The sequence below is a fragment of the Bufo gargarizans genome, chromosome 1 (assembly GCF_014858855.1).
Source record: "Bufo gargarizans isolate SCDJY-AF-19 chromosome 1, ASM1485885v1, whole genome shotgun sequence".
Taxonomy (NCBI): domain Eukaryota; kingdom Metazoa; phylum Chordata; class Amphibia; order Anura; family Bufonidae; genus Bufo; species Bufo gargarizans.
Window position 1 is genome coordinate 541,567,333 of NC_058080.1, and position 10,163 is coordinate 541,577,495.

A 10,163-nucleotide genomic window follows, 5' to 3' on the forward strand; every position below is an offset into this window, starting at 1 on the left:
ACGTTCGTGTGAATAAACCCTTACTCTGTTACATGGAGAGGAAACCAGTACTAAGTGTTGATAAAATATGAAGAAGGAACATAAATCCCACCAGTGGTCTACACTAAGAGAACACCCCCTGCTGCGTACTGCACAGCACATAAACACTCAGCGGCCTACCACTTCCTCTGAACTCCTCAGTTACTCACATTTCTATAATGACAATATCAAAGGATGAACATAAAATATACAGGTCCTTCTAAAAAAATTAGCATATTGTGATAAAGTTCATTATTTTCTGTAATGTACTGATAAACATTAGACTTTCATATATTTTAGATTCATTACACACCAACTGAAGTAGTTCAAGCCTTTTATTGTTTTAATATTGATGATTTGGGCATACAGCTCATGAAAACCCAAAATTCCTATCTACAAAAATTAGCATATCATGAAAAGGTTCTCTAAAAAAGCTATTAACCTAATCATCTGCATCAACTAATTAACTCTAAACACCTGCAAAAGATTCCTGAGGCTTTTAAAAACTCCCAGCCTGGTTCATTACTCAAAACCGCAATCATGGGTAAGACTGCCGACCTGACTGCTGTCCAGAAGGCCATCATTGACACCCTCAAGCAAGAGGGTAAGACACAGAAAGAAATTTCTGAACGAATAGGCTGTTCCCAGAGTGCTGTATCAAGGCACCTCAGTGGGAAGTATGTGGGAAGGAAAAAGTGTGGCAGAAAACGCTGCACAACGAGAAGAGGTGACCGGACCCTGAGGAAGATTGTGGAGAAGGACCGATTCCAGACCTTGGAGGACCTGCGGAAGCAGTGGACTGAGTCTGGAGTAGAAACATCCAGAGCAACCGTGTACAGGAGTGTGCAGGAAATGGGCTACAGGTGCCGCATTCCCCAGGTCAAGCCACTTTTGAACCAGAAACAGCGGCAGAAGCGCCTGACCTGGGCTACAGAGAAGCAGCACTGGACTGTTGCATGTCATTCGGAAATCAAGGTGCCAGAATCTGGAGGAAGACTGGGGAAATGCCAAAATGCCTGAAGTCCAGTGTCAAGTACCCACAGTCAGTGATGGTCTGGGGTGCCATGTCAGCTGCTGGTGTTGGTCCACTGTGTTTTATCAAGGGCAGGGTCAATGCAGCTAGCTATCAGGAGATTTTGGAGCACTTCATGCTTCCATCTGCTGAAAAGCTTTATGGAGATGAAGATTTCATTTTTCAGCACGACCTGGCACCTGCTCACAGTGCCAAAACCACTGGTAAATGGTTTACTGACCATGGTATTACTGTGCTCAATTGGCCTGCCAACTCTCCTGACCTGAACTCCATAGAGAATCTGTGGGATATTGGGAAGAGAAAGTTGAGAGACGCAAGACCCAACACTCTGGATGAGCTTAAGGCCGCTATCGAAGCATCCTGGGCCTCCATAACACCTCAGCAGTGCCACAGGCTGATTGCCTCCATGCCACGCCGCATTGAAGCAGTCATTTCTGCAAAAGGATTCCCGACCAAGTATTGAGTGCATAACTGAACATAATTATTTGAAGGTTGACTTTTTTTGTATTAAAAACACTTTTCTTTTATTGGTCGGATTAAATATGCTAATTTTTTTAGATAGGAAATTTGGGTTTTCATGAGCTGTATGCCAAAATCATCAATATTAAAACAATAAAAGGCTTGAACTACTTCAGTTGGTGTGTAATGAATCTAAAATATATGAAAGTCTAATGTTTATCAGTACATTACAGAAAATAATGAACTTTATCACAATATGCTAATTTTTTGAGAAGGACCTGTATATAACTGGCGCTGTGTTTGGAGAGCGGATGTCCTACACAAGCCACGTAATTCCTCAGGTCAATTAGGTGATTGAACAGAGGAAGTACAAGGCTCACGTATGAGCCTACTAAGGTTTACCTGCTCATGAGCAGCACTGGTTATATAGATTTCATTTTAGTTTCTTCCTTCGATAATGTATTTGCCATTGGACCCGCATGTGCATACCAGGAGGATTTCTGGACCTCATAGTACAGCCTAGAACAGTGAGTGGAAGTGCAGACTTCCCAACCATACACAGGATATTACCTAGGAGGTGCCAGCTCTTTTTTATCGCCTCTCCAAGCACCCTGGTTCTACAAGTGTCATCATTTAGATGATAAAACAGTGTCTTATTTATTCAATTACACATAATCAAGGGTGAAGCAATTTGAGAGATAAGCTGGTACATAGCCTATACAATCCTCCTATTGAAGCGACATGGTTGAGCAACAAACCTATGGGCACCTTTAGGTGCGGCAACTGTATAGCTTCCAAAGTGATCAGGAAAGGCAATGCGGTCAGATGTACTGTTACAGGACGCACATACAACAGCAGATCCTTTCATAAATTGTAGGACAGTTGGTGTCGTATATATGTAGCCACATGTATTTGCCTCAAGCAATATTTGGGCAAAACTAAAAGAGTTCCGGAGGCGTATAGGTGAACACCTTTCCAACATTAGCAAACAGGATGATACACCAATCGCGCAACATGTCATGGAATGTCATCTAGGAGTGGACAATTGCATCACATTTCAAGGCATTGAACATGTGAGGGGTTCCCCCAGAGGGGGTGATGTGGACAATCTACTGTTGCACAAAGAAGCGCAGTGAACCTTCACATTACAGACACTCAAACCAAACGGCCTAAATGACTTTATTTCATAAACCAGTTTTATCGTATTTTAGATATAAAAACTGCTGCTCATTAGCGGCAGCCAGGTATAATATATGAATCATGCCGTATTTATGCCCAAACCATGTGATGCATGTATGTTTAACATCCTCAGCCTGAGGTCATAAATAACATTTATGTGCTGGCTCACTGTGAGGATCTACCTAAACTATACCTACCTGAAGCAGTAGAGTTATGCCGGAACTGCTGTAGGAGGGTAGCCTAAAGGGGGCAACCCCAGTGTGAATTATTTGAAAAAAGGGGGGGTTGGGAGGGCAGAAATGACGTTGACCGTGCAGAAGGTATGTGCTGCTGCCTTTTAACCGCAGATAGCCCCGCCTCCCCTCGCACAAATATGGCAATAATAAAAATTGCCTAACACTTATGCTTGGATCAGCTCACTGTGAGGATCTACCTAAACTATACCTACCTGAAGCAGTAAAGTTATGCCGGAACTGCTGTAGGAGGGTAGCCTAAAGGGGCCAAAAACACACAATAGATGCAGGAATGATTTGAAAACAAAGGTTTAGTCTTACCGGTAAACGGTTTTCCAGGAGTCCGACATGACAGTACCCACTGGAGGATGTCCTATTGGATCTCTGTAGGGACAGGAAGCGTGAGAGGTTAAAAAGGCCCCTCCCCTACCCTCCCACCAGTGTTCTTTCCAATTACTACACCAGATAGGATCCAACGTATTTATTAAACTTCCATGTTAGTCTCACATTGGAAAGGTAATTTAAGGACCCTGGCAATAACTGAAAAGAATTATGGGGGGGAAAATAACGGGTACTGTCATGTCGGACTCCTGGAAAACCGTTTACCGGTAAGACTAAACCTTCGTTTCCAGGACGTCCCTCCATGACAGTACCGACTGGAGAACTACCAGCTAAATAACTAGGGGGGGGACCACAGCCTGAAGGACCTTGCGACCGAACGCCAGATCCTGGTTGGCCAGAGAATCTAGTCTATAATGCTTAACAAATGTAGAGAAACTGGACCAGGTTGCGGCCCTGCAAATCTGCTCCACTGAAGCATCTGCTTTCTCTGCCCACGATGATGCCACTGCTCTGGTGGAGTGGGCTCTTATAGGAAAAGGGCAAGAAAGTCCTTTCTGTATGTAAGCCTCTCGAATCAAATCTCTGATCCAACGGGCTAGAGTCTGTTTCGAGGCCTTGTTGCCTCTGTTCCTTCCACCAAACGAAACAAAGAGGTTCTGTGATCTTCTCCACTGCTCCGTCCTCTGAAGGTAAGCGAGAATGGATCTTCTTACGTCCAGGCAGTGGAATCTTCCTTCTTTCGCATTCTTGGGGGAGGCACAAAAGGAGGGAAGAATTATTTCCTGATCTCTGTGAAATGGTGATACCACTTTTGGTAAGAAAGATGGATCTAATTTCAAAATGACTCGGTCATCCAGAATCCTCAAGAATGGTTCCCTGATGGAGAGGGCCTGAATCTCCCCGATTCTACGAGCTGTGGTAATGGCTAGTAAAAAGACAGTTTTAAGGGAAAGCAACTTATCCGATAACTGGTCAATAGGTTCAAAGGGAGAACTACAAAGACCCTCTAAGACTACATTTAAGTCCCACGGGGGAACAGTCTGCCTAACAGTGGGTCTTAACCTGGAAATTGATTTAACAAATCTCCTAATCCACCTGTGGTTGGCCAGAGGGGTATTAAGAAAACTACTCAAAGCCGAAATCTGGACCTTAAGGGTACTGGGTTTTAGGCCCAAATCAAACCCTGCCTGTAAAAAGTCCAGAATGCAGCCTATAGACGGGACAGAGATCACTGGATGAGTGTCTGCGAGCCATAATGAAAACCTTTTCCATATCTTTAAGTATATGGCTGAGGTTACAGGTTTGAGGCTCTGCTGCAAGGTTGAGATTACCTTATCTGACAGGCCTTTACTTCTCAGGATCTGCCTTTCAGGATCCAGGCTGTTAGCTTTAGTTTCTCGAGGTTCGGGTGTTCCAGGGGCCCTTGAACGAGAAGGTCCTTCCTTCCTGGAAGGGTTATTGGATCTCCTAGGAGTAAATCCATCAACAGCGGAAACCAGGCTCTCTTCGGCCAGGCCGGGGCTATCAGAATAAGGGTCGCTGAGCAAGCCTTTAGTTTCTTCAGGACCAATGGAATCAAGGGAAACGGAGGGAAGGCATATGCTAAGTCCATGTCCCAATCCTGGGATAAGGCGTCTACCCCCAGCGGATTGTCTCTGGGGTTCAGAGAGAAGAATTGATCTACCTGGGTGTTCCTTCTGGAGGCAAATAGGTCTATCTGTGGGGACCCCCACTGGTGGCAGATCTGAAGGAAAACTTCCCGGTTTAGACACCATTCGCCTGCATCAAGACAGTGTCTGCTTAGAAAGTCTGCCGCGGAGTTCTCTGCTCCCTTTAAGTGAACAGCCGTCACCGAGAGGACTTTCCTCTCTGCCCAGTGAAATTTTTTTTCTGACAAGACCTGAAGTAGAGGGTTCCTGGTCCCCCCCTGACGCTTCAGGTAACACACGGTAGTCACGTTGTCTGACAGAACTCTGATGTGGTGGTTGGAGAGAATGTACTCGGCTGATTTTAGCGTCTTCCATACCGCCTTCAGCTCCCTGTAATTTGACGATCTGCGGCTGTCCAGGCTGGACCATCTGCCCTGGAAAACCTGTCCCTTCAGATGGGCCCCCCAACCCCACTGGCTTGCATCCGTGGTGATGACTATGGATGGAGATGGGTTCCAGGCCACCCCCTTCTTTAGATTTTCGGGGTTAATCCACCAGGATAGAGAATCTAGACACAGCTTTGTAAGCGTTACCTTCGAGTCTAAGGAATGATGATCCCTGTCCCAAGATGTCAGGACTGCGGACTGTAGGCTCCTGGAATGAAACTGAGCCCACGGGATCACTGAAATACATGATGTCATCAGGCCAAGGATCTTCATTGCCTCCCTTAGAGCATGGCCCTTCTGTTCCTGGAAGGACGTTATCTTTCTCCTTATTATCTCCTGCTTGGACTCTGGAAGGAAGGAGAATTGACTTTTTGTGTCCAAGAGAACCCCTAGAAATTGCTTCCTGGTGCTTGGTACTAGGTCGGATTTGGGGTAATTTATCACCCAGCCCAGATCCTTGAAGAGGGCTAAGGTCTGATGAATACTGGCCTCGAGATTCTGTTTTGTGTCCGCAATAAGAAGAAAGTCGTCCAGGTATGGAACAATCCTTATCTGCTGTTCTCTTAAATACGCCACAATCTCCGTGATGACCTTTGTAAAGATGCGAGGGGCCGATGAGATTCCAAAGGGGAGACACTGGAACTGATAATGAAGGACCGTCCCCTCCTGGATGACTGCAAACCTGAGATATTTCTGGTGTAGAGGATGAATCGGGATGTGATAATAAGCATCCTTCAGGTCCATGGTACATAGTAGGTCTCCTACTGAAATTAACGGAATTGCCGACTTTATGGATTCCATCTTGAACTTGTGATAGGTTATTGACTTGTTCAGAGACTTCAGATTGATAATTGTCCTGTACGTTCCATCCGGTTTTTTTATTAGAAAGAGACTTGAATAATGACCCAAGTATTTCTGATTTTCCGGAACCTGGACTATAGCATTTAATTTTAAAAGTTTCTGTACGTCCAGACCTAATTGATTTTGTTGCCCCACCGAATGGACTTTTGTGACTAGGAATCTTTCCGGGGGAGGACCGCGGAATTCTAATTTTACCCCTTCTCGGATGGAATTGAGGATCCACTGATTTTGGGTAATCCGAGTCCAGGATTTCCAAAACAAGCGGAGCCTGCCCCCTACTGGCCTGATGTCATTGCTTGCTTGGGCCTGAGTTAGGATTGAAGAGGAAACCCCTACCTCTCCCTCCTTTAGGGTAGCTCCATCTACCAGTTTTACCCTTCCCTCTCTCTGAGGATGTAAACTGCCTAGAGGTCTTACGAAAGGGCTGCACTTGCTTCGTTGCCTTTTCTTCCGGGAACGCCTTCTTTTTGTCCGCTGCACTTTCCAGTATGGAATCGAGGACCTGGCCGAAAAGGTATGCTCCGGTGAAGGGAATTGCGCATAATTTATTTTTAGAGGCAATGTCTCCTGTCCAGGATTTGAGCCAGAGGGCCCGTCTTGCTGTGTTCGTAAGAGCGTCATTTCTAGCAGCAAAACGAATGGACTCTGCTGAGGCGTCCGCCATGAAGGATGCTGCAAATTTTAATAAAGGTAAGGACTCTAAAATTTCCTCCCTGGAAGTCTTCATCTTGAGATGCTCCTCCAGTTGCTCTAGCCATAAGCACATTGCGTGGGCTACTGAGGTTGCCGAAATATTAGCATTAATAGTGGCTGCTGAAGATTCCCAGGCTTTCTTCAGAAGTCCATCCATTTTCCGATCCATGGGGTTTTTTAATTGTGAGGAATCCTCGAATGGAATAGACGTCTTCTTCACCACTTTGGCCACCTGAATGTCGACCTTTGGAATCTCATCCCAAAGTTTTGTTTCTTCAGGATTGAAAGCCAGCCTGCTTTTGAATTCTCTGGGTATATAGAGTTTTTTGTCACCCTCTTTCCATTCATCTTGATAAGATCCTGTAAATATGTATTCACCGGGAAAAGCTTTCTTTTCCTGGCCCTTAATCCGCCGAACATCTCGTCCTGTACTGAACGTTTCGGCTCCTCCTCCTCAACTGCCATGGTCTGTCTTACCGCTGTAAGGAGCGAGTCAAGTTGTTCTGAGGAAAACAGATATTTCCTAGGTTCCTCCGACACGGAAGGGGGGATCTGTTCCTCCAAATCGTCCGAGGGGTACCCGGTTTCCTCCTCCGAATCCGATACTAAGTGTACTCTGGTACGCTTGGACGGAGGGGAAGAGGGGACTGGAAGGGAAGGGGGCTGATTCATCCCTGCCGCCTGTACTTCCTCTCTGACAATGGTTCTCAGCTCTTCCAGGAAGGATGGTTGTTCCTCCTTCAGGATCCTTGCTAAGCAATCCATGCAGAGGGCCTTCCTATACGACTCAGACAGCTTCTTAGTGCACGTTGCACACTTCCTAGCTTTCTTCTTGGAGTCTCTGTGCGGTCTATGTCCCGCCTCCTTTTCCACCTTAATAGGGGGAGAAGGAGATATAAAACCGGTCCAGTAGGAACTTATACCTGACCAGCAGGATACCACTTACATTACTCTGGATGAGGGGGTCAGCTACCGCATCTAGCTTGCTCACACCCTGGGCCTCCATGATGCAACCACCAAAGCACACATCACAGCGATTTTATAAGGATCTTACCTTACTGGCCCTCCCCTCATCGCCGCCCGGGACCGCCTCCTCTTCCGGGGGACTCTTCCTAAGAAGAATCGACCCCACATGCGAGGCCTCCAGCCGAGGCCTCCAGCATGTATGCGCGCCGCCATCTTGGATGCGTCACTTCCTGGCCGCACAGGAAGTGACGCCGACCGCGTCATCGAGGAGGACGGAGCCGCTGCTGTGCGCAGAGCTCCATCGGAGAAGCCGCACAGCGTCCAGGTACCGCGGCCTGCCACAGAAAAAGGTACCGGAAAAGCTAGGGGACCCCTTCCCAGAGGGGTGCTGGCTTTAGGCCGCACGGAGGCTGAAGAGGAGAGGCAAGAGCCCCCCGACCAGCCTCGGCCTAGTGATGTTCCCTACAATAGCAGGGATCCCATCTCACTGCTCCTATCCCTGTAGGGACAGGAAGAACACTGGTGGGAGGGTAGGAGAGGGGCCTTTTTAACCTCTCACGCTTCCTGTCCCTACAGAGATCCAATAGGACATCCTCCAGTGGGTACTGTCATGGAGGGACGTCCTGGAAATATATATTTAACGCATCAATACTTTACAAAACCAAATTATTGAAAGCAAGGGACATTTTATGTTGTGGATCAGGAACATAACGGGCATAACACGCTGATTTCCATCTGCCCAATTTCTGGATGACATGTACGGGCACATTATTTTTAGAGGTAGCTGAGGCGGCGCCTATCCTAAATGAATGACCTGTGATAGCCAGTGGGTTGACCCCTGATGTGGACAACAGCAAGCGAAATTATTTGAGGAAGGTTTGAATGTTCAAGGGAGCACCGTTGAACTTAAACAAGGGGGACTCAGCAGGATCGTCGCTGATGCACTGCAACCATTCGTGCAATACGGTGACTGGGCACCATTTGTTGTTGGTGGCAAAGTATTTGACCTGAACTGAATCCCCAGGCTGGGCTGTCTTGCTGGAATCCAACTGGAGAATAAAGTGCGTACCGTTCCAGTGTAGCTGGTTCCTCCGCAGATAGCCACCAGACGACTTGGCGCATGTGAACTCCCCCGGCCTGAGGAATCCATAGAAAGCCAAATACATCGCTGTTTTTATAAGTAAGCTAATGTATTGGCCGAACGGTTTGTTCAAAAGTGCATCAGAAACAGACCTGATCCTGCTACCGGAGAAAGGTTGTCTGGTGGGCCTTCTCTTGACGGACTGCTTCTGAATACCTTTCAACAAAGATCTGATTGGATGGGCTGAGAATAGAGAAGGTTGATCCGGAAACTGGATGTACCAATGATGCTGTATGTGTGCCAGGTACAGCTTGATGGTACTATGGGCCAGGTTTAAATGAGAGTGGCAAAAAGCTGTGAATGCTAGAAGATATGTGATGACGATTTGGACATGAGGCTCTTGGCCATCTCGAGAAAGGGAGCTACTCCACCAGCAACTGGCCATGAAGCGGAGCTGGTGTTGGTAAATGGTCTGCCTCCGGGAAAACCTGAAAAAAGAGCGGAAAATTAAAGCGGGACAGTGCATTACGACATTACGTAGCCCACTAATATGTGAGCAAATGAAATTGAAGTTATGATGCAACGACAGCCATACGAGCTTCCGTACGAAAGCCATTATGTGCCTGGATCCTGATCTAACCCTTCATTAGAATGTCTGCGAGTGCCGCATTGTCGGTTAGAAATAACACTGTCTGGTTTCTCCACCGTTCACCCCATATCACAGCTGCCCCTACTATGGGATACATTTCGAACAGTGAGGAGCTCCTGGAAAACCCAGGTATGCTGGTAATTTCTGATGGCGATGGGTCAGTAATCCAATGGGTGCCATGTATGGCTGCGAAGCCGGCAGTGGGAGAAACGTCTGTGTGAACTACTGGCGAATGATTGGATACCACTGGAATGAACAAGGAGACTCCATTCCACTGAGAGAGGAAGTTGTCCCAGATCAATAAATCAGAAATGGCATCCTTAACCAGGTGAACTAGGCTATCTTGGCATGGTATCGGATTAACTGGTGGTTCACAATAGCGTTTACGTACTAACTCACGTGTATCTTTTTACTGCCTAAATAAAGTACGTTAAAATTATCTTTATTAAATTATATATTAAAATTGTCTGCAACGCATTAGGCTTGGTAGGGTGAAATGGGATATCTCAGACTGATGATGCTGATCCCTAAAAATCATCCCTACCACTAGAACT